Source organism: Felis catus, chromosome D1 (assembly GCF_018350175.1).
Source record: "Felis catus isolate Fca126 chromosome D1, F.catus_Fca126_mat1.0, whole genome shotgun sequence".
Lineage (NCBI taxonomy): Eukaryota > Metazoa > Chordata > Mammalia > Carnivora > Felidae > Felis > Felis catus.
The window spans coordinates 97,291,344-97,316,974 of record NC_058377.1 but is presented as its reverse complement, the minus strand read 5'-3'; the positions used below and the strand labels follow the sequence as shown (position 1 = coordinate 97,316,974).

Sequence of the window (25,631 nt, the reverse complement as noted above, 5' to 3'; positions counted from 1 at the left end):
CCCCTCCTGGTCCCTTTTAACCCTTTGAATGCCCAGCAGTTTGGAGATCCAAACTAAAGTCGTAAAACACAGGAGACCAGCTACAAGCTGAGGGTAAGGGATTTGGGGGTTCGCTTGGAATGTTAACTGTTTATGGTGGGCTGCGGTTTTTCGGTCGGGAATCGCACGTGTTGTTCAAATCGAAATTTGTCACAGGGTTGGAGATTCTGAGAATCGGACAGGCTGGTCCCTGGCCCACCTGGAAAGGACGTTTACGCCTCGCTCACTTGCTCGGTTCCTCAGTTTCTCCGTCTGTGAATGGGATTCAGTGTCACAAAGTAGCCAAGAAAAAATGGGGCGGAATTTTCGTAAAGGCAAAGTGTTTAAAAGTCTGAAAGGCTTCCTTCAGCGCCCAGAAGACCCGGAGGGGTTGTGATGGGGCAGAGGACTCCGCGGGATGGCGTAACCAGGGCAACCATTCCCAAAATAACCCCTTTCTCTTGGCATTGTCTGCGAGGCTTGAGGCTGAACTGCAAGGTCTCCTGCCAGGGGAGGCTGTGCTGCGCTGGCTTTAAAACGCGAGCCATAACCCTCACTCAGAAGTTGCCTGGAGGGATTCGATCCCACCAAGGTGCCTAGGTGGGGCGCTGCCCACTGAGGGGCGCCTCATCCCTCCCCCCTCAAAAGTCCATCTGAGCCGACAAGAGCTGGCACAGGCAGCCTCTGGTGGGTACTACCCTAGGGATTCGTCCTCCCAAGGGAATGAAGTTCCTTGTCGACCTCGCTGCTGGTGGGGAGCCTGGCCGGGAGATGGGCGTCCATGGTCAGGTCCCAGGACGTGCTGATGGCTCTTGGAGTCTGGATGTTGGGGGGGGGGGGGTGAAGGGCGAAAAACTTTATGTACCACATCATCTTTTCCCCTTAACTTTGACATCAAAAACGCAGCTTCTTCGGAGCCAGTGTCTGTTTCTAGCTGTGTGATCTTGAGTAAGTGACTTTCCTTCTCTGAGCCTCAGTTTTCTCATCTGCGAAGTGAGGCACACTAAATAACCCACGTGTCCTGCCAGCTCTGCGTGAGGGGCCATGAGAGTTGTATTTAAAGGGGCCCATCGCCGCGGGGCGCCTGGGTGGCTCAGTCGGTTAAGCGGCCGACTTCGGCTCAGGTCACGATCTCGCGGTCCGTGAGTTCGAGCCCCGCGTCGGGCTCTGGGCTGACAGCTCAGAGCCTGGAGCCTGCTTCCGATTCTGTGTCTCCCTCTCTCTCTGGCCCTCTCCCGTTCATGCTCTGTCTCTCTCTGTCTCAAAAATAAATAAACGTTAAAAAATAAAAAAATAAAGGGGCCCATCGCCAGGCTGGTCACAGTAACAGTAGCTAATGCCATAATTATATGGCATCCAATACAACGATAAAAGTTCCTGGAGTGTCCATCTGGTCCACACCAGGCAGAGCGTGGGGTACAGGGAAGTACCAAGATGAGTCAAACGGGATCCTTCAAGGACGTCTCCATCTGGCCTCCACGGAGGCACTCACAGCTAACTCGAAATAATTCAGTAATGAATGCACGCCCAGCTTCCCTAAGCTTTATGCTGGGGGCCAAGCGGCTAGGCAGGAGAAGGGCGCTGAGGAAGGAACATTCGCTGCCTTCAAGGATCATGGCACACCGAGGAAGTGATGTCAGAGGGGGGGCCTTGCGGAGGCTGGAATTTTCAGCAGTGGTAAGATGGCATTTCAGGAAGGCCAAGAGCTCGAGCAGAGACCTAGAGGTGTTGCAGTGCCCGGGGTGTCTGACGTGTGGTCAGCTGCGCCTGGAGGAGAGAGCGGGTGGGCGGAGGAACTAGGGATGAGGCCAGAAAGCCAAGCGGATAAAGAGACTGTGGTCACAGCCTCCGAAGAGCCAAAGAGCGGTCTTTTAAGAGAATGAATGAACTGGTAAGTGAGGCAAAGAGGGAATTTTTCCTTGCGGTGCTGGTTTTCTGTTTGAATCTCCCCACCCGTTTGGCCCAGTCCGGCTTCCCTTGGCGAGGAACGCCGGGGTCCTGGGGGCTGCACCTGCGGAGCGGGGCCGGGTCCTCAGGCACCGCGGGCTGGGGAGCTGGCACCTCAGCTGTCACCCTCGGAGAGCAGAGAGATGCTCCACGGGACAGAGACCCGGGTCTGAGGCATAGCTCACGCTGTGTGACTTGGAGCGGGGGACTGTGCGGGCTCCAGTGTCCTCCTGCGTGATGTGAAGAGTTCGGGGGGGGGGGTCTCACGTTCTGCCCTCGGGAAGCGGCCGCATAGCCGATAATCAAGACCAAGGCACAGGGAGGAATCTGAAACCAAGCTGGGAGGGTGGCTGGAACCATGTCCAAAGGGAGCCCGTGGCCACCAGGGGCCGGCACAGGTGGTCCGGGTTAGTGTGGGCAGCAAGTGACTTGAGGGCCTGAAGGTAATCGCCACGGAAGATAAGCTCACTTCAGCTCTGTGAGTGGAGGTAGGGGCGGGGGGTGGGGGGGGGGCGCTCCGCTTGAATTCCCTGAAACTAGCAGGGGAGGGGGGAAAGGGGATGGAAATGAACGCAACAGGCTGCACACACTTTTGGGGGACATTACCATTTTTTTTTAACTTTTATTTATTTTTGGGACAGAGAGAGACAGAGCATGAACGGGGGAGAGGCAGAGAGAGAGGGAGACACAGAATCGGAAACAGGCTCCAGGCTCCAGGCTCTGAGCCATCAGCCCAGAGCCCGACGTGGGGCTCGAACTCACGGACCACGAGATCGTGACCTGGCTGAAGTCGGACGCTTAACCGACTGCGCCACCCAGGCGCCCCTGGGACATTACCATTTTGACTCAATCCGAGGCAGAAATCATCATCACCATTTTTACAGAGAAGAAACCCTGCTCAGAGAGGTTAAGAAATTTACCTGAGGCCACACAGCTAGTTAGAGGTGGCACAACATTCCAACCCAGGTCTGCCTGACTCCCTTGCTCAATATCTTCCGCTCTTGGACACTTCTGGTTCACTGTCCTTCTCCGTCATGCATCTTTCTTTCTTTCTTTTTTTTTTTTAACGTTTATTTTTCTGAGACAGAGAGAGACAGAGCATGAACGGGGGAGGGTCAGAGAGAGGGAGACACAGAATCCGAAACAGGCTCCAGGCTCTGAGCTGTCAGCACAGAGCCCGACGCGGGGCTCGAACTCACGGACCGCGAGATCGTGACCTGAGCCGAAGTCGGCCGCTTAACCGACTGAGCCACCCAGGCGCCCCCATAATGCAGCTTTTCAATCTAAGGTAAAATATTTCCCAAGTTTCTCTCTTGGGCATATCACAGAAAACGAGGAGACTAGAATTTTGTAACGTGAGGTCGGGGACTTTAAGACCTCCCCCCGCAAAAAATGTACTAACGATCTGAGCCCCCTCCAGGTCCCTGTGAGGACAATAAGGGCTCTAAGTGACCCAAGCTCAGCTCTCTGGAAAGAAAAGCTAATCTGAGGCCTTTCTTACCCACTAATAATAATGATACAGCAAAATATGCATCCGATGATACAAGCTAAATGCCTCCTGGCTCACTAGTCATTCACTTCCACATTTGCTATAAAACAAGGGTGTTGTTCATGCCATCAACCGATGATCCCTCCTAAACCCTCAAGTGAGAAATTTCATTCGAGATTTAGTGCCTGGAAAAAACAAGAACAGAAAATCAACAGCATTGCGCCCGGGGAACTGGCAAGCATGTCCCTTGCTAATAAGAAGAGCTCCATAACTGATCAGGTTTCCCTTTTTGCATAGGCTGCCAGGAAGCTCAGAGCCAAATCCCGCCCCCGTTCCCAACAGCTTTGGCAGTTGCTTCCTCCCCATTCCCTCTTTCTCACTTCTAATCCTGCGGACTCAGCTTTGTTTCATCTGTCTTTTATTAAAGATGACCGTCCCCCCTTGTTAACGGCAAGAAATAAATATTTAAAATGAGTCCACATTTGGAAGAGTTTCTGAAGGAACCCGGATTCTCTGGGCCTTGTGTTAAGCCAGGCACGGTCCCCTTCTGGTCTTGTCTTGTTCACTTGCCCAACAGCTGAGGGATCCCTCTCTTGGAAGGAAGGAGGGACTGGCTTGAGACCGAGGGATTCCTCGCCCAGCTGCCGATGGTGGCTAAGGCCTGATGCCCTGGGTCAGATCATCATTGCTATTTTTTGCTCAACTGACATACAGCTTGCCTGTCTCCTGCCAGCTCCCCAGGAAGCACAGACCACCAGCCCCTACCTAACCCCCTCGGAGTAGCCCCCGTTAGTTCCTCCCATCGAGGCACGGCAGGAAACAGACCCACCAAGAGTTGCCGGTGCAGGGGCCCCGAAACAGGACCCGGCTGAGGTGGCAGAAGGTCACTGTGCCCAGAGTGGGCCTCGGCGGGGGCGGGGGGGGGGGGCAAGGGAAGGCGATGAGGGGCAGATGTGCAGGGATCTGGGCCACACTTTCCCCCAGTTTGGGCTTATTTGAAATGTAGCAGAAATCACCGGCAAGCTGCAAGCTTGGGGGATGGGGGAATTGATTCATGTTTCCCCAATCACCTCGAGTGCCGGGTGAGTAGGTCGGCACGTTCAGAAACCATCTCGCTTAATTATCCCCACATTAGAGATGAGACTGACGTGCACACTTGTCTTTTTTTTTCTGGCTGCCCAGCGTCTGACCTCCCTTCCGGTGACCGGGGAACTTCCCACCTTCTGACCTTGGGGAGAGGCAGGGTGTGACCCCCGCGGCGCCCGCCGCCGGAGAAGCTGAAAACACCAAAACTCCCTCTCCAGTGCAGTAGACCAGATGTCTGTGCCCGGCTCCCGAATTCATATGTTGAAACCTGATCCTCAATGTGATGACATCAGGAGGTGGGGCCTTTGGGAGGAGCTTAGATCCTGAGGGTGGGGCCCCATGAACGGGATCGGCGCCCTTACACGCGAGGTTCCAGAGAGATCCCTTGTGCCTTCTGCCCTGTGAGGAGACAGAAAGAAGACAGCCCTCTTTGAGCCAGGAAGTGGGTTCCCACCAGACCCTGAGTCTGCCAGCACCTTGATCTTGGACTTCCAGCCTCAAGAGCTATAAGAAACAGTTTTCTGTTGTGTATAACGCGCAGGGCCTTGGCAGACTGGTGAAGGCAGAGAAGGTGGAAACATTGATCTGAGGACCCGGGTGACCCCCTGCATCTCGGGGGGACTTCACTGTGTGCTGTGTTGGCACAGGTGGCTTCTACAGAGGTCTTTCTCTCAGTCTCTGAGTCTCCGTCTCCTCATCTCTAAATTGGGTTGGGAGTGTTGGCAGCAATCATCATTGAAATGTTGAAATATGTCCCTAGTGTTGTCTTTTTCTTTTTGTTCATTAGGGATAAGAAGGGGGTGGTGGGCGGGATGGAGACTGAGGTATCACAGAGGCTGTTTTCCAGTCCCTGCAAACTCTGGGATAAGGCTCCTGAATGCTACACATTCCTAAGCGAGCAAGACCCCATGCAGATGCGGGAGCAGATTCAGGACTGCTGGGTGGAACCACATAGAGACAGATTTCGGCTGGTGGGGAGGGGGGGGGGGGGGAAGTGGGGAGGGAAGAAATGGAGCCACTCCCACAACAAAGGGGCTGCCATTGCACATAGAGAGCTCCCGGTGAGCTAGGGCCTCTTGCGAAGATGGTTTATCCCCAGGTCAGAGCTCAGGTTTGATGAGTTCCAAAGTGTCCACCATAGGGAAATATGCTTGATTCTAGGAAAGTGCAACCACGTTGCCAGGTCACAGGTCCCGTCGTGAAGACAGCTCTGGGCCGGGAGCCAGGAGATGTGGGTTCTGGTCCTCCTCCTGCGGTTCGGCATCTGGGGGGACTAGAGTCGGGTCCTACATCTGTTCAGAGCCTCAGTCTCACAATCTGTAATATGAAGGACCAGTTTTCACATGCCCATGCATGGAGACACCTCTGTCAGAGAGGAACTTCTCCCCGGTTGTGGAGAAGATACAAACCATGAAGCAGTGAGGATTATTTCATACAGCCAGACCTGTGCATCTTAAAGAATCTTCTACTTGAGATTATGGGTTCTCTATTATTCTGGTGTTTAAATGTTCTTTCCCTTACCAACTGTTGGTAACAGCACGTGTAAACAATGCAGGCAGTTTAGGGGGGCGGGTTTCTTCCCCCCCAGTGAACTTACTTGGCAAAACAAAAAGTTATCAAACAGTAATTGGTTGCCTCAGGTTTCTGGAATGTCTACTAGTCCATGAAGTTAAGAAACATGGGAATCACTAGACTAGGTGTTTGCAAACTGAACATCACCAATGTGCTTCATCTTCAATAGTCTGATGTGCAAGTGACATAGCTCTTTGCTGTTGTAAGTGACATGATTTTGTTAGCAAGATGAGCATATTTTCCCGTGCTTATGAATCTTTTGTACTTCGTTTGTGAAGTGCTTGATCGTATCCTTTGTGCCTTTTAAATTGGGAACCTTGCGTCTTTTTATTGATTTATAAATGTAGTTTACGTATTAAGGATAGCGAAAGCCTTTGAAATATACAATGCAATTTATTTCCTCACTTCAGAAGGTTTTGGTAAGCTTATTTATGATGTCTTTTCCTATATGGAAATTCAAATGTTTTCTGTTTTCCCTTTATTTATGGCTTTGTGGGCCTGGTTAGAAAGACCTCCTTCAGGAAATTGTAAAAACATTGTCCTCAATTTTCTTCTAATTTACTTTTAATATTTTGTTTAAATATTTGATCCATCTGGAATTTATTTTGGTACAGCTAGTATTTGCCTCTGCATTCCTAAATTGTATGCTTATATTGCTAGCTTTTGATTAATCAGTTTTAGATGTTATCTGTTGATTTTTCTGACATGGTAGATGAGACTCTTAAATTCATTTACACTTTCTTTTCCCTGATGTCCATCCCCTGCCCCAATTTACCACCACCATAGGCTCAATGTGGTCAGATCTCAATGTTGGATTGTGTCCCTACTCAGTGTTTTCATTATAATGACCACACGGATATTGTGAACTGCTGAGCCAAAGACACACTATAATTAAATTTCCTTTATTTTACAGCTTTTTGTTTTTCCTAGAGTTCATAATAGACTCATCTTTTTTCATTTACTTATTTTTTTTATAGCTGAGATTTTATATACCCTCCAACATAGTAGAATGGCTTTCATTATAATTTTCAATATCCTCAAACCTGTTAGATTATATACGAGAGCGTTTGTTTTTTCCCTGGAGACATTTTTTTCCATAGCAGTGCTCAGCAAACATTCTGAAAACTCAGACAGTGAATACTATAGGCTCCGTGGGATGCCTATGGCTTCTGTCACATATTCTTGCGATTTTGGCTTTTGGTTTCTATTTTGTTGTATTTTTTTATTAAACTTTTTTTTAGTGTTTCTTTATTTTTGAGGGAGAAAGACAGAGCACAAGTGGGGGAGGGGCAGAAAGAGAGGGAAACAGAATCCGAAGCAGGCTCCAGGCTCTGAGCTGTCAGCAAAGAGCACGATGTGGGGCTCGAACTCACGAACCCTGAGATCATAACCTGAGCTGAAGTGAGAGGCTTCACTGACTGAGCCACTCAGGCGCCCCTTGCTGTATTTTTTTTTTTTTTTTTTACAATACTCATTCGTGTTGTTGCTTGAACCAGCAAAAGTTTGTTAGTTTTTAGTGTTGAGTAACATTTCATTCCATCAATATCCCAAGATTTCTGCCTTTTTATTGTACTTTCTGGGAGATTTCCGTGACCTTATCTTTCAACATAGAGACGCTTAAAATTTTTTTTCAATTCCCATATTTTCAATCTTTATCAAGAAACAAGGCTTCTTGCTCTCTGTTTCTTAGAACTTCCTTTATTTTTTTATTTTTTAAAAATTTTTTTTAACATTTATTTATTTCTGAGACAGAGAGAGACAGCATGAACGGGAGAGGGTCAGAGAGAGGGAGACACAGAATCTGAACAGGCTCCAGTCTCTGAGCTGTCAGCACAGAGCCTGACACTGGGCTCAAACTCACGGACCGCGAGATCATGACCTGAGCCGAAGTCGGCCGCTTAACCGACTGAGCCACCCAGGCGCCCCAGAACTTCCTTTATTTTTAACAGATGCAACGTTTTCTCTTCTCTAGGAATATTGCTCCCCACCCCCACCATCCTCTGTTTGATTTGCCCCCTTCAAGTTCTTTCCCCCACTATGTATTGGGTTCTTTCTCACGTTGGGGTTTTCTTCCAATGTCCAGTGATCCTTGGCTGCCTTTTCCTTTTTGAGAGTGGGGCACTAAATGGGCTCTGTGTGCCCGAGTGGGTGGGATTTGTAGACAGGGCTCACTGGAGGCTACAGTGGGCTGATTCCTCTGTGTGGTGCAGGGTTTTCCTTCTTTGACAATCAGTGATCCCCCACTCTATCCTCTGTGTATGTGGGGGGTGGCGAGGGGGTTGGGGTACTGAGTCTAGTCCTGAGTGACTTCAAACTGATGCCAGGTCAGAAGGACCTCTAATTTTGGACTTCAGTGGGGAGGAAACTGCAGATTTCTGACTTCTGCTTAAGCATCTGTTTTTTGCTTGTTTATTGAGAGAGAGAGGGAGAGAGAGAGAGAGAGAGAGAGAGAGAGAGAGAGAACGCACTCACAAACAAGGGAGGGCAGAGAGAGAGAAAGGGAGAGACTCCCAAGCAGCCTCTGGACTGTCAGCACAGAGCCCAACTTGGGGCTCGTGAGATCGTGACCTGAGCCAAAATCAAGGGTCGGATGCTTAACCAACGGAGCCACCCAGGTGCCCCAGCATCTAGTTTTAATTCAACCCTTTCTCACCCTCTTCAACACCTGGTGAAATCAGGTCAGAAGATTCTCTGTGTTCTCTAGCAAAGATATCTCTAGTGGTCTGCAGGTACAAGATAGGGACAACTCCTTGATGGCCAGGGGTGGGGTTGGGATGGGCTATCTGGAAGTCTCACTGCTTCTCGCATGGGTTTTAAAAAAAGATTCCTGTATTTTCAGCCACAGGCTTTACCTCAACCTTCTGAGAGACCTGGTCCCTGCTATCCCTGTGCCTTTCCTGAGGTTCTGGGTGGGCAGACTGGGTTTCTTCTTTCTCCTGCATCCCCCCGCCCCCGCTCCCATTGGGCCCTCACCATCAGCAGTAGATGTGGGCTTTGTTAGCGATTGTGTAGGTGGGTCACTGTTTGCCACTGTTCTGAGGTGGCCAGGGGGGTTAGGAGTCTTAGGTGAGATTCATCCCAGCCGCAGAGGACGGAGGCTGGCAGAGAAGTTCCCTTGAGGGTGCCCGGACCAGGAAGCAAATTGCAAATTGGCGCCATGAAGGGAAACAAAACAGAGCAATAATTATTAATTATTGTACTAAGAAGATAATGTTAAAAAAAAAAAGGTGCTAATTCTCACATACCAAAAGAAAGGCATTGATAAAGTTCAATTTTCATTCCTAATATTAACTCCTACTAAAATAGGAATAGAACATTTCCGAAATGTTAAGAGATTATCAGAAACCCACAGGAAACCTCATAAAACCAGGTGAAAGGCTGGCGTCAGTAAAATCACAAAGATGCCTGCTGTCTCCAATCCTAGTCGCCATTGCTTTGAAGCTTCTGACGAATGTGATAAGAAAATTAACTAAGAGGCATACGTGTTTAAAAGAAAGAGGCAACATAATTATTTGCATAAGATATTCTTATCTATCAAAAAATGATGAGACTCAATCGGAACGATCATAAACTACGTGTGAATTTAAGAGGGTAGCTAGTCAGAATATAAATTTACAAAAACCAATGGCTTTCCAATAAACCAGCAAGGACAATTGAGAAACAAATGTAATTGAAAAGCTCCTACTCACAATAGCCACAAAAGCTATAAAATACCTTGAAATAAACCTAACAAGAAATATGTTAGGTCCACAAGAAACAAACTATAAAACTTCACTGAGGATCATAAAAGAAAACTTGAGCGTGATGGAGAAATGTATCCCATCCCTGAAGGAACCCTCGGTGTGTGGAAATGTCAATTCTCCTCGAATCGTCCTATAAATGTAATGGCATCCCATCAAACTCCCAATGGCTTTCTCCCCCAGACCCATGACCCCCATCCAGCCACGAGAGAAACATCAGGTAAACCACCATAGAAGGGCATTGTACGAAATACCTGACCTCAAAGTTGAGGTCATCAAAAAGAAGGAAAGTCAGAGACACTGGCAAAGCCAAAAGGAGCCAAGGAGGCATGATGACTGAACATTCCGGTCACATCCTGGACGGGATCCCACAGCGGAAACATCTTTAGGTGAAAACTAAGGGAATCTGAATAAACTACTGACTTCAGTTAATAACAGTGTATCAACATTGGTCCATTAACTGTAACCAATGTATCATACTAATGTTGATAATGTGGGAAACTTGGTGAGGGGTATACGGGGAACTCTCTCTGTAATACCTTTGCAATTTTTCTGCAAATTTAAAAGTATTTTTATTTTTATTTATTTTTATTTATTTTTAATTTTTTTTAATGTTTATTTATTTTTGAGACAGAGAGAGACAGAGCATGAACGGGGGAGGGTCAGAGAGAGGGAGACACAGAATCTGAATCAGGCTCCAGGCTCTGAGCAGTCAGCACAGAGCCCGACGCGGGGCTCAAACTCACGGACCGTGAGATCATGACCTGAGCCAAAGTCGGCCGCTTAACCCAGTGAGCCACCCAGGTGCCCCAAAAGTATTTTTTAAAAAGTATGGGGTGCCTGGGGGGGGGGGGCTCAGCGGGGTTTGACTGTCTGACTCTTGATTTCAGCTCGTGATCTCGGGATTGTGAGATCTAGCCCCCCGTCAGGATCTCAGTGTGGAGCCTGCTTAAGATGGTCTCTCTCTTGCCCTCTCTCTCTGCCCCTCCCCCCCAAAATAAAAAATAAAAATAAATACATAAAAGGATTTTCAAAATAATAAAGCCCATTAAAAAAAAATCTCAATGGGACATTTTTGAGAGAGGCAGACGACAGAAGGGGAAACTTTTGACTTTATTCTAAATATTACCTGAAATAATAACTGGGTGATAACGGGACAGTCCCTCCCAAGATTCATGGGTGCCTGCCACGTTAAGGCGAGCTGAAGAGATTTCCTTGAGGATCAGCCTCACACAAGTAGAAAAAACAGAACCCGCAAAACCCGCCTCCGGTGAAAGGAGACAGTGTCTCAAATCTGTGATCACAATGTAACAGATGGAAGGCTTCTGGAAGAAAGGGTACCTTCCCTGAGAAGCCAAGAGTCAAACGACCATTTCATTTAGCGGGAACATCTTCACAAGTCCGTGTAACTTCTGGTCTGTGGCAGGATTTTTCAATATTTTATGTTTATGTTTTGGGGGGAGAGAGACAGAGAGAAAGCGTGAGCAGGGGGGAGGGGCAGAGGGGGAGAGAGAATCTCAAGCAGGCTTCATGCTCAGCACAGAGCCCCACGCGGGGGGGGGGGGGGGGGGGGGGGCTCGATCCCACGACCCCGGGATCATGACCTGAGCTGAAGTCAAGAGTCAAAGGCTCAACTGACCAAGCCACCCAGGAGCCCCTGTAACAGGATTTTTAATTTTTTTTTTCAACGTTTATTTATTTTTGGGACAGAGAGAGACAGAGCATGAACGGGGGAGGGTCAGAGAGAGGGGGAGACACAGAATCCGAAACAGGCTCCAGGTTCTGAGCTGTCAGCCCAGAGCCCGACGTGGGGCTCGAACTCACGGACCACGAGATCATGACCCGAGCCGAAGTCGGCCGCCTAACCAACTGAGCCACCCAGGCGCCCCGTGGGTACTATTTATTATATTAAGGGAGTTCCTTTCTATTTTCGGTTTTCTGGTAGTTTATTATGAACAAATGTTGAATTTTGTCAAAGAATAATTCCATATCTATTGAGACGATTATATAAGTTTTCGTCTTTATTAATACGGTGAATTGCATTGAAAGAATGTTACAGTAACCTTGCAGTCTTGGACTAAACCGCTTGGTCATGATTTATTTCCCCTTTTTATACGTCACTAGATTTTCTTCACTATTTTACTTGAGATTTTTACATTTATATGTATGAGAGATATTGGCGTATAGTTTTCCTTTCCTTTCTTACAATATATAATAATAAAAATGTCATAATTGGTTATCAGAGTTATGTTAGCTTTATGAAACAGGTTCGGAGGTGTTTTCTCTGTCTCTGTTTCTGAAAGAAATTGTATATGGTTGGCATTGTTTCTTCCTTAAATATTTGAAGGAATTCATCAGTGAAGCCATCTGGCCCTGGAGGTTTCCTGGAGGGAGGATTTCAAATTAAAGATTCAATTTTTTAAATGAATATCAGACTGTAGTATTTCTCCTTTTTCTTGCATGCTAAGTTATGTTTTCAAGGAATTTGCCCATTTGATCTAAATTGTCAAATTTATCGGCATACATAAATGGTGCTTGAGGTCACCATATCTTTTTTAATATTTGTAGAATCTGTAGTGATAATTTCTTTTCTCAGCGATATAATCTATGCTTTCTTTCTCTCTTCTCTCTTCCCTCTCTCCCTCTCCCTCTCTCTTTCATTTTTCCTGATCTGTGTCGCTAGGGGTTGCTGGCTTTTATTTACTTATTTAAAAGCCTACGTTTTATCTATGTTGACTTTATTGTCTATTTTTTCTATCATTTGATTTCTTCTTTCATCTTTATTCTTTTCTTCTACTCTCTTTAGGTGTCATTTGCTGAGATAGAACTTTAGAAAAGTTGATTTTCAGGGCAGTCGGTTAAGCCTCCAATCAGCTCAGGTCATGAACTCACGGTTTGTGAGTTCGAGCCCCGCGTGGGACTCTCTTCTCTCAACACGGAGCCCGTTTCTGATCCTTTGTCCCCCTCTCTTTGCCCCTCCCTTGCTTGTGTTCTCTCTGTCTCTCAAAATTAAATAAACAAACAAACAAAAAAACCAGAAAAGTTGATTTTCCATGTGTCTTTTTCTCTAATAATTGCACTTAAAGCTATAAATCTCTGTAATCACTACTTTTAGATGCTTCTCAGAGGCTTTCATTAGCCTTTAGTTCAAAATATTTTCTAATTGTTATTGTGATTACTTCTCTGACCTACGGACTATTTAGCAATGTGTTGCTTAATTTCCAAACACTTGGAGATTTTCCAGTTATCTTTTTGTATAGATTTTTTAATCGAATTTCACCCCAGTAGAGAGCATAGTCTGTATAATTTTAGCCTTTTGAAAAATTTTGGTTATTTGCCTTATGGCCCGTCATATAGTCAGTTTTGGTAAATGTTCCACAAGCATTTAAATTTTTTTTCAACGTTTATTTATTTTTGAGACAGAGAGAGACAGAGCATGAACAGGGGAGGGGCAGAGAGAGGGAGACACAGAATCTGAAACGGGCTCCAGGCTCCGAGCTGTCAGCACAGAGCCCGACGTGGGGCTCGAACTCACGGACCGTGAGATCATGACTTCAGCTGAAGTCAGACGCTCAACCGACTGAGCCACCCAGGCGCCCCTTCCACAAGCATTTAAAAAGAATGTTCACTCTGAAGTTAATGGATAGATGTTCTATACATTTGCTAGCTAGGTCAAGCTGGTTAATCATATTGTTTAAATTAAATAAATAGTCCCTACTTTGCTACTTAGTGTTTGCTTACTTGTCATTTACTGAGAAGTATGTTAAAATCTATAACTTTGATTTTGAATTTTTCCATTCCTTTCTAAAAAGCCTATTATTTTTGTTTTAAAGATTTGAAGCTTTTAAACTGGGAGTGACAATTTAAAATTTTAATGGGGACTATTTATCCATTTATAATTAATCTAATTACCAACATGGTTCGGTTTCATACTTCCTTCTTGTCCTGCATGTTGGTGAGAGATCTAGTTTTTTTCTTTTTAGTGGAGCTCAGTCACAGCCCTTAAGTCTACCTTAAGATCATACTTTTACTTCTTGGACAAGGCAAGAACTTCCAACCAAGGACCTTCAACACTTCCAATTTCACCTCTTCTGGTCCTTTGTGCCAGTGTAGTCGTGTATTTGTGTTCATACGTCTGCTCTAAGCTCAGGATACATTATACGGTATCATTAGTGCTGGTTTAAGTAATGAATATTGATACTTACCTACATTTTTTTTTTTTTTTTGGTACTATTCATTCCTTCCTGTAGTTCTGTCCTTCCCTCTGGGACTATTGTCTTTCACGCTGAAGGATTTCTTTTGATACGGGTTTGCTGGTCACCGTTCTGGTTTTGCTCGGATGAAAATGTTTATTTCGCCTCTAATTTTATTTTATTTTATTTTAATGTTTGTTTATTTTTGAGAAAGAGAGAGGGTGGGGGTGAGGCAGAGAGGGGGACAGAGGCTCTGAAGCGGGCTCGCCAGCCCGATGCTGGGCTCAAACTCAGGAACCGTGAGATCTTGACCTGAGCGGAAGTCGGAGGCTCAACCGACTGAACCGCCAGGAGTCCCACGCGTCTAATTTTTTTTTTTTTTATAAAATTTTTTTTCAACGTTTATTTATTTTTGGGACAGAGAGAGACAGAGCATGAACGGGGGAGGGGCAGAGAGAGAGGGAGACACAGACTCGGAAACAGGCTCCAGGCTCCGAGCCATCAGCCCAGAGCCCGACCCCACGCGTCTAATTTTAAAGGACATTTTTGGCAGGTATAGAATTCTAAGTTGGCAACTTTTTCTCTCAGCTCCTTAAATGTTCAGATGCTATTCTGTTGTCCTCCAGCTTCCGTAGATTCTCGTAAAAATCAGTTCGTCAGTTTCTCTGTTACTTCTTTCAAGGTAATGCTTCCTTTCACCTCTGACTGCTTTTACGGTTGGTCTTTGGTTTTCAGCTGTTTATGATAAGCCTTCGTGCGGTTTACTTTATATTTATCCTGCTTGGAGTTTGCTGGGCTTTATATAACTGAATATAACTGAATCTGAAGTGTTTGGAAAACTCTCAAGCATTATTTCTCCGATACTGGTTGTGCCTTATTCTTCTGTCTTCTTTCTAGCACTCCAGTTGTATGTGTGTTAGAACTTTTGAATGTGCTTCACACATTTATCCTTCTTTCTGCTCTGCTCTGTACCTTTTAGCCCTATATATTTTTTTCTGCATACTTTGGTGTGGGTATTTTCTATTGCGTTCATTTGAATTCACTGATCCAGTCACATACTGTGTCCAGTCTGCTATTATATCCATTCAGGGTTTTCAATTCTGATTTTTTTTTTCAATTCTACAGTGGTCATTAGATTTTTAAAAATATTTAATATTTTACTAGAATTCACTATCTTTGGTTCGTTTAGTGCATCTTTCTCTCTAATTATTTTTTTTTAAGCCTATTTATTTATTTTTGAGGGAAGGGCAAAGAGAGAGGGAGAGAGAGAATCCCAAACAGGCTCTGCACTGTCAGCTTGGAGCCTGACACGGGGCTCGAACCCACGATACTGTGAGATCGTGACCTGAGCCGAAATCAAGAGTTGGGTGCTTAACTGACTGAGCCACCCAGGTGCCCCATCTCTCCATTTATTTTCATGTATTAATTATGATTCTTTTTATGTACTGGATGCTACCTCCAGCATCTGGATCATCAATGCGTCTCCTATTTTTTGGTGACCTTCTCCTTCCTCTTTGCGTGTCTACCACTTTTTAAATTGTCACCACCAGACATTTGGGTATAAAAGGACTGTAGAGACTATATAAATTATGTCTTTCAGTAGCAAAGATTTCTTTTTTTCTGTTGGAAAACAGGGGGAGAGGCCGATCATCTCAATCTGTGTAAAGCTATGCATTGGATGCTTTGCTATTTTAATAGTATTCAGCCCATATCTGGTTCATCCCTATTCTTCAGCTGGGACCGTCTCGGGTTTTGGTTAAGAACCTGAAAGATACCTGTCTCCCCTGTTCTTTGGGTGTTTTGTGCTTAGCTCTTTCCTCCCCCACTCCATCTAGGTCCAAAATATAACGTGTGTCTTGAGAAAGAAACTAGTCTGTGGTTCTCACAGGACCCTCCTCTAGCATGATTTGGTCTCTTAACCACCTAAGCCAAGAGTTTTCGCTCTGCCTACAGCTCATCACCTTAGCTTCCTGTGCCTCCTTGGAGCACAGCAGATCTCCCGTGGAGGAACACTGGCCTTGCGTTTTCAACTCCTTTAGTTTATAAAATAGAACACCAGACCCAGGCAACCACCAAAATGGGTGACAGTATCTCTGTCCCTCACCAGAGTCCCTCTCCTTGGGCCAAGCCAGATTCTCATCCCACGCTCAAAACTGATCATTTCAATCCCATACAAACTCTGACACTTTTCTTCCTCCCTTTCAATCTTTATGTATTCCTTCTCTTCTTTCCTTATTGTACTAGCTCGATCTCTCTGTACAATGTTGGGTAGAAGTAACAAGAGTAGATATTGTCTGATTGCTGATTTTGGAGGAAAAACATCTGGTCATTCATCAGTATAATATTAACTAAAGGCTATCTATCTATCTATCATCTATCTATCTATCTATCTATCTATCTTTCTCTCCTTTATCAGGTGGAAGAAGTTCCCATCTACTGCTAATTTGTTGAAATGTTTACAAATCATGAATGGATATTGAATTCTGTCAAGTTCTGTTAACACAATAACCTGGAAGCAGGGGAATCATACTGATTGATCTTGGAACGTTAAAATAAATTCACATTCCCGGAAAGAACCTTACTTGGTCATGACGCATCATCACCTTTATGTGTGGCTGCATTATACCTGCTGCGAATTTTTTCCTTTTAATAGATTTTACTTTTGAAGGTTTAGCTTTATAGAAAAATTGGAAAGATAGTACAGAGATCCCATGCCTCTCACTCAGTCTCCTATTATCCCATGTCCCATTACTATGATACATCAGTTACAGTTAATGAGCCAATATCGATAATGTATTATTACCCGAAGGCTATAGTTTACACAGAGTTTAGTCGGTCATCTTTTCCTAGTTTCTTCACCACTGAATTTGAATTGTTACTGTCTAATATAAGCAGTTAATGGCATACATTTCTAAGTACTGCTTTAGCTGCGTTCCACACATTTGTAGATGTAGTATTTTCATTATTATTCAGCCCTAAATATTTTCTAATTGCTTCTCCGATTACTTCTTTGACCAATGAGTCGCTTAAAGACAGGTTGTTCAACTTCTAATTATTTGAGGATTTTCTAGCTACCTTATTGTTAACATCCAACTTAATTCCGTTGGCCACAGAGAACAGACTTCATAAGAGTGAAAATTTTTGAGGCTTATTTTATGGGCTACCATATGCTGTATCTTGGCGAGTGCTCTATATGAACTGGCAAAGAATATGTATAGCAGTTGTTTGGTGTGGTCCTCTATAAATAGAAATGAGATCAAAGTACAGTTGACCCTTGAACAATGAGGAGGGTTAGAGGCACTAACTCCCATGCAGGCGAAAGTCTGCATCGAACTTCTGATTCCCCCAAAATGTAACCACTAATAGCCTACCATTCACCAGAAACCTGATAAAGAAAAGTTGATGACCTCGTATTTTTTGTTATATGTATTATATACTGTCTTCTTTCAATAAAGTAAGCTAGGGAAAAGAAAATCAAGAGAAAAATGGTAAAGAGGGGTGCCTAGGTGGCTCAGTCAGTTGAGCATCCGACTTCAGCTCAGGTCATGATCTCACAGCTCATGAGTTTGAGCCCCCGCATCAGGCTCTGTGCTGACAGCTCAGAGCCTGGAGCCTGCTTCGGATTCTGTGTCTCTCTCTGTCTCTGCCCCTCCCCAGCTCGTGCTCTATCTCTGTGTCTAAAACATAAACATTGAAACTAAAAAAGGAAAATCATAAAGATTCTCGCTCTTTTAGCCAGTCTGATGAGCTCTGCTTTTTAACTGGAATGTTTACTTCATTTGCATTTAACATAATTACTGATATTGTTGAATGTAGGCCTATCAATTTTCCTATTTATTTTCCATATGTCCCATGAATCTTTTGTTCCTCTGTCCCTTTTTTCCTGTGTTGTTTTGAATTAACCAAACATTTACAAAACAACCTTTTCTCTATTGGCCTTTCAGCTAAACCTTTTTGTGTTATCTTGTAGTATTTGTTCTAGGGATTTCAGTATGTATCCAGAATTTAGCAGAGATATTTTATCACTTCATGTCGAAGGTAAGACCTTTGTAACAATCTCTTGTTTATTTGTGTTACATTTTTCATATACATTACAACTACATACGTTATAAACTCCGTAATACAGTATTGTGATGTTTTTACTTCAATTATATTATATATATTCAATATACATATTATATATTCAATTATGTTTAAATTTTTTTTTTCAACATTTATTTTTATTTTTGGGACAGAGAGAGACAGAGCATGAACGGGGGAGGGGCAGAGAGAGAGGGAGACACAGAATCGGAAACAGGCTCCAGGCTCCGAGCCATCCGCCCAGAGCCCGACGCGGGGCTCGAACTCCCGGACCGCGAGATCGTGACCTGGCTGAAGTCGGACGCTTAACCGACTGCGCCACCCAGGCGCCCCCGATTATGTTTAAATTAAATTAAGAGAATGACATTTTTTTCAGTAACTACTTCCATGTTTACCATTTTTAGACTTCCTTCCTGTAAATCTGACTTTCCTTCAGCTATAATTTCCCTGAAGCCTGAAGAACTTCTTTGAGTATTTCTTATAGAGCAGGTCTGCTGGCGATGCGTCCTCTCGGCTTTCACTTATTTGCAGTGTCTCTTTTGAAGGGTATTTTTTTTCTGGATTCCTTTTTTCCTCTTGGTGCGTTAAAGACGTCAGTCCATTGTGTTCTGGCTTCCATTGTCTCTGACGATACGTCATCCGTTGTTCCTATGTAAACCTCTGTGTGTAATATGTCTTTTCTTCCTTGGTTTTCACTAGCTGCTTTCAAGATTTCCTCTTGCTCTTCGATGGGCCTGAGTATGACTTCCTTCTGTTTTTACTTTCCTTGGGATTCAGTGAGCTTACTGGGTATGTAAATTATGTTTTTCATCTCATTTGGGGGCATTTTTAGCCAGTAGTTGGTCCAAATACTTTTTCTGCTCTCCGGGATCCATTTCCTTTCTTTCTGAGACTTTAATTACTCACATGTTAGGCCACTCGATAATGTCCCACAGATTTCTAAGGCCCCGCGTTGTTTATTTTCTACTCTTTCCCCTTCGGACGGAATAATTTCTGTTTATCAGGCTCACATTTGCTGACCCATCTGCCAGCTCCAATCTGTCGTGGTGTGAATTTTTCATTTCCTATATTGTACTTTTCAATTTCAGGACTTCTGACTCATTCGTCTCTGAAGTCTCTATTTCTCTGCTGTAGTTTTCTGCTTATTCATTATGAGCATTTTTCCTTGAAGTCGTTCAGGATTTTTTTTTTTATATCTGCTTCAAATTCCTTGTGCTGATGCTAACATCTTGGTCATACACATGTTGGTTTCTATTCATTATTTTTCCCGGAACCCTGGGTCGTATTGTCCTGTTTCTTCACACATGTCTTGTAATGTTTTTATTGTGTCCCAGACATTGTGATTGAGGTGTTGAGAGAGTGTCGAGGCTATTGTCTTTCCATGAAGAGCGTTGATATTTGCTCCAGCAATGGGTTAACTTGGCTGAACTGAAACTCAAACTGTTTCCTCGCCAAAGGGCAGCAGCTGAAATCTTCCATTACTTCTGTCAGACTTCCTGCTCACGCTTGCCTTTCACCAGGACCCCTGGAATCTTTGGGGTCAGCCCAGGATTTTGTAGAGTTTATACCCAGTTTGTTGGTTCCTCCTTTTATGGTTTCGTCCTTTCTGGGATTCACCATCATATTCTATTTGCCTTTGCTGCCCTGAATTCTCTCATATGACTCCTTCAGCCAGTGAGACGACTTTTCTGCTTCAGTTTTAGCCAACCCAGACTGCATAGACCGTAGAGTGCTCTCCGGTGAAAAACAAACACGATATTTATTTATTTATTTATTTATTTATTTATTTATTTATAGAAAGAGAGTGAATGAGCAGAGGAGGGGAGAGAGAGAGAGGGAGAGAGAATCCTAAGCAGGCTCTATACTTCGCGTGGAACTCGACATGGGGCTCGAACTGACAACCCTGAGGTCATGACCTGAGCCGAAATCAAGAGTCAGACACTCAACTGACTGAGCCACCCGGGTGCCCCAAAACAAACATGATTTTTAAACATGCTTCCCTTCTTTTGATGCTCAGTAGCTCTAATTTCTGACGTTTGCTCACTCTTCAGTACTTCAACATAGTTGTGATTTTATATTTTGTTCAGCATGTATAATTACTGTCTGAAGGAAGGTGTAATTCAATTAAAGCTATTTCACTATTACTGGACATGGGTCCAGTTCACACTATTTTAAATTTTTTTTTTTCAACGTTTATTTATTTTTGGGACAGAGAGAGACAGAGCATGAACGGGGGAGGGGCAGAGAGAGAGGGAGACACAGAATCGGAAACAGGCTCCAGGCTCCGAGCCATCAGCCCAGAGCCCCACGCGGGGCTCGAACTCACGGACCGCGAGATCGTGACCTGGCTGAAGTCGGACGCTTAACCAACGGCGCCACCCAGGCGCCCCAAGTTCACACTATTTTAATAGCTGTATTTTTGTAATGTGTTTAAATTTTTTTTTAACATTTATTTATTTTTGAGAGAGAGAGAGAGAGAGAAAGAGACTGAGCACAAACAGAGGAGGGGCAGAGAGAGAGACAGAATCCGAAGCAGGCTCCAGGCTCTGAGCTGTCAGCACAGAGCCTGCTGCGGGGCTTGAACTCACAAACGGCAAGATCATGACCTGAGCTAAAGTCGGACACTTAACCGACTGAGCCACCCAGGTGCCCCGTAATATATCTTAATAACTGTCACGCAGATTCCCCTTGTTTTCAAAACCTTAGTGATCATTGATGATTCATCCCTCCAGATGAACTTTAGACATATTTGGTTATGCTTCCAAAAAAAAAAAAAAAAAACAAAAAAAAAACCCTTGAGGGATACTGAATGGAATTCGATTACATTTGTAGATTTCTATGGACAGTTATTGCTTGATACTCTTATCATATTGGTACCTTCTTCCTATAACAGTATATGTCTCCATTGGTTCAGGTTTTATGCTCCTCACTAACATTTTGTCGTTCTTTTCATCTAGATGCTACCCACTTGAGCACGTATCACAAACTATTTGGTAATCAAAAAAATTTTTTTGTAAGGACTCGAGCACAATCTTTCTTCCTTTCCAAGTACTAGAAATCGGATGGGCCGTATTTCCTTGCTGTGGCTGTTATCAGTGGGGACCCAGTTATGAAAGCGGAAAGCACACCGGTTTCCCCGCAGAAAGAGGAATGCAGAGAGAATTGTTTAATCAGGTACCGGAACACTAAAAGGAGGGGATGCAGAGGAAACAGAGATAGTAGCTTTGGGAAGCATCTAGTGCCCCAGGGCTAGGGGAGGAGGGGAAGAGTGTTTTTGGAGGAGGTGTTTCGTGGGGCTGGGACCCTGACCTCTCTGGAGGGCTCTGCCTGGCCCGTCCCAGCGTCTCCCAGGAGCGGTTCCGCACGGCTGTCACTTAGACTTCTGGGGTGAAGGTGCTGTGGGCTTCTAGTTGTACCTCAAGATCTCAGAGGAGAGTCTCATGTAGGTGAGACTCCGATCCTTAAGCAAGGGGCACTTCTCAGCTGTTGCTGGCACCTCCAAGGGGATGCAGGGAGGCTAGCGCTGGGACTGCTGAAGGAGGCTGGAAACAGGAACCAATGTCCTCCAGAGCCAGCTGGAGGGTCAACGGCCATTGCTGGGGTTACACCGATGGGAAGGGATGCGAGCAAGAAGGAAGGGGTGCGAGTTCCTTCTCCCCTTCTCCTGCCTCTGCCCTTCTTCTGCTAGTCGCCCTCAAATGGCAGCCAGCCAGCTGGCAAGTGAGAAGAGAAATGTTCAGATTGAGCCCAGCCTCACAGAGCAGGGCACAGAAGAGTGCGCGTGGAGCTGTCTCAGAAGGGGAGACGGCATCCTAACATTCGTTGTTTCCAGCCCCCGGGGTGGCAATCCTAGTGTTCATCTGTGGGTGATATTAATTACTCCGCAAGCTGAATCACACTCTCTCCTGCCTCTCCTGTGACCTAGAGACCGAATTGTAAAACCAACCCTCATCAGCAATCCTGTAATGAAACCCTAAGGGGAAAGGAGGGGATGGTGAAAAGGAAATTAGCAATATGTGCAAATATAAACACACACACGCAGGTAATAAGCGAGGAGAAGAGACACGTGATTGCAATAGTCCTTGCTTCCCTTACTGGTCACCGGGGCAGAGCTGATCTTTATAGATCCCTTCTACCGCCCATGCCACATTCCATATTCTTTAGATGGTTGTGGAGGTCCAGCTCTTCATTCTGTAAGAGTCTGATTTAAAAAAAAAAAGTTTCTGTTTATTTATTTTTGAGAGAGAGAGAGACAGAGTGTGAGCAGGGGAGGGGCAGAGGGAGAGGCAGACACAGAATCTGCGCTGACAGCTCAGAGCCTGACTCGGGGCTGAAATTCACACACGGTGAAATCATGACCCGAGCTGAAGTCGGACGCTCAGCCGACTGAGCCACCCAGGCGCCCCTGCAACAGTCTGAGTTTTCAGTGCTCCTGCCTTGATTGCTTGCGATCGCTCTACACTAGCTTTTATTATTGGATGTGGAAGGGCTATGAGGTGGACCCGGAAAGGCCTCTGGGTTTCAGACACAGTCCATCCATTGTAGAACAGAGGCCTGATGTGATAACCGGGATCAACCACACCAGGCGGTAGAGTAACCCTCCTCTTGGGCCAGTCGGTTCCATGGCAGGAGGAACCCGGAGTTTCCGGTCTCATCAACTAACTAAGGGGCCCGTTGCTGTGCTCCGGAACAGAGATCGCCAGATCAGCAGAGTTCAAAGTCGTGGGGTTCAGAAACAGAAATCCTGCAGGGTGTTATCAGGTGGAATAGCATACGCTGTGCGAGAACATATTCTTAATCCTAAAACGGAGCCTCAACCTTCCAGGGTGTTGTCTCTAGAGTACAACTGAGTCTTCCGAGGCCATGCCACTTTCCAGTTAGGCTCCCAGCCTCCGAATGATGGAGAATGTGGTAAGGCTACTGATTTCCATGGATCGAAGTCCATTGCCACTCTTTTGCTCTCCGATGAATATCTCGGTCAGGAGCAACATTGGGTAGAAAATCATGGTGACAAATAAGGCGCGCCCTCTGTCCGGAGATGACAGAAATCTATAAATATGAAGAATCTTGGTTTAATAATAATAAAAAAAATAGTGAGATAATTACACCGGGAGAGAGGAGAGAGAGGGAGAGTATGCGTGTGTGTGTATGAAAGGGCGGCTTGGGGTAGATGATGCAAAGATAAATCTTCATCTTCCATCAGTGGCAGTCAAAGATGATGGCTGCAATGAAGAAATCAAGCACTAGAACTGTAAGCAGGCTATTTAGAGATACAGAGATTAAACGACACAAGGAACAAACTCACGGAGCGCGGTTGCACGTGGTTGCGTGCAGGGGGCATCGGGTGAGGCGAGCGGGAGGGGAGACTGCTGGATTTTGTTACAAGTCCGAAAGAAGCCCTGGACATTGAAAACAAAGGTGATGTATTGCTTTGACTAAAGTTAAAGCCATGTAAATACGGAAAGGAATCTTTCTCTTAAGTTGCAGCCTGGAGAGTTGCAATTTCCAAGACTTCTGCAGCCTGAGGAGCTGGGTGGTCTCTGGGCTCACCAGGAACAGGCGCCTCTTCTGGGAGCGCTCTACCGCCCTCTGCTGGCAACCCGAAGTAACACCGCTACAGCCCGTGAGCCCTGTGGTGGGCTGGTGGGGTAGCCACGGAGAAATTCTTCACGCTGAACTCAGCATTGCCAAGGTCGTATGCACTGCCCCTCCAGCGATGCCTGCACGCAAGGGGCATGAACCTCAGCAGCAGTTGGAGAGCTGCCCACAAGGGTCTTTGAGCTTTCCTATTTTCTGGAATTCTGACCCATTACGGTAGCCACCACCACCCCCTTCCTGCTGAGAAGAGGTCTCACAGGGTCCACGCACCTGCCTGCGTACCCCATCGTGCTTCCAGCCAAGAGAGGAATGGTGACTTTGGGCGGGGCTCGTCACTGGAGCAAGAAGGGGACGTCCCCGGACAGGGCTTAGAGTGTCGTGGAATCCGAGATTCAGGAAGGGAAGCCGCTTTACGGACAAAGAGCTCGTCCCTCCCCATCCCTCTACCCTTTCCCTACCAGGAGGTCCTCGGCTCATGGTTGCATGCCCACAGTGACGGGGAGCTCACTATCTGATGAAGCAGGCCCTGCTGTTTCCAGAAGGTTCCGACTCAAAGTGCTTCTTTCTCCCATCCTTAATCTGCCTCATTCCGTCTCCTGTACCTGCGTCTTGGATCTGGTGAGGGCTTCCTCCTCCCCAGAACGGCCTCCAAGTGTTTGAGGAGAAGGAGCAGGTCCCCCGAGTGGTCCCCTTTCTATGGAAGTTTGATTAATTAGGACTCTTTCTGTTGCAAGTGCTAACAAGAGGGATTTGTGGGCACCTCCCCGGGGAGGGCCGGGCGCCGCTGGCTCTTGGAGAGCGAACGATACCATCAGGGTGCCGTTGATGTCTGGGCATCCCTTTGCCCCGGCCAAGCTGCCTTCACTCCATCCTGCCCGCAGCAGAAAGAGGCCACCTCTTCTGATGGCCCTGGGGCACTGGTCAGGGTTAGCTACAGTTTCAGAGCGACTGAAATTGGAGGTGGCTCAAGCAGGATGCCCAGGCACCGGTCAGAGGTGAAAGGCTCAGAGATCCAGTCCACCTGAGGGCTGGGGGCCAACATTCTCAAATTTCTAGCCCCGGGTGCCCTGAGGTCCATGGCCAGGAGCCTGGGGTGTCTACAAAGCCACAGGATGAGCCTGGCACCTTCCTGGAGAGTTGATTTTCTTCAGTGGAAGTGATTTAAAGCACTATTTTTAGATTAAACAAAACCGGAAGCACCGTGGAGCAGAGTGCAGAATCTGTCTATCATTTTGAGTCAAAACCCAGGACTTCAAAGAAATGTCACACTTGTGTCAGCTACTCCGGGCTGGTGGCCAGGCCTGCCAGGTAAACTTGTTCATTCTTGCACTAGCAGGCATTTCAAGGGTGGTGGTGGGGGGGGGGGGGGTGGAGTTAAGAAAGTGCTGGAAGAGAGGCCCTGGGACCCGCGGTCTGGGCACTGGGCCTGGGTCTCCACGTAGCTGCAGGGCAGGCGAGGGAGGAGGCGGGTCGCTTCAGAGACCGCTGCTCCTGAAGGGCCGTGGCGATGCGCAGCTCTGTGCTCCCGCTGGCGTCAGCTCATCGTCCTGCCCACCTCCACCAGGAGGACATAACTGGTTCTCGAACCCGGCCCCGAGGGCAAGGCAGGTGAGGGATCTGCGGGACCCCGCAGGACATGCGTGAGAAGAGCAGGAAGCAGGTGCCTTCTCCTTCTCGCGACTTTTCGAGGAGCAGCGGGCCCGGAGGCGGGGCGTTCCCTGAAATATTTAACCCTAGAAGCTCACGGCACCAACTATTTGGAACCGACCTCAGCCTGGTGCCTGAGGGACCCACGGGGCCAGGGTCACCCCTCAAGGTTACGGATCATGGGGAGATGTGGGGGGTCCCAGGGAAGCTAGGAGAGTGGGGGTGCACGCGGGGGGAATAGGACAGCAATTGTTTACCAAC

General features: G+C 46.3%; 1 long non-coding RNA gene across 1 annotated transcript; it reads left to right on the top strand.

The window, feature by feature from the left end:
- The first annotated feature begins 1,211 nt into the window (after window positions 1-1,211).
- LOC123380589 lies at window positions 1,212-24,927 on the top strand. Its single transcript, XR_006586570.1, has 2 exons — window positions 1,212-1,909; window positions 23,607-24,927. It is a non-coding gene; the product is annotated as an uncharacterized LOC123380589 (long non-coding RNA).
- Window positions 24,928-25,631: the final 704 nt, after the last annotated feature.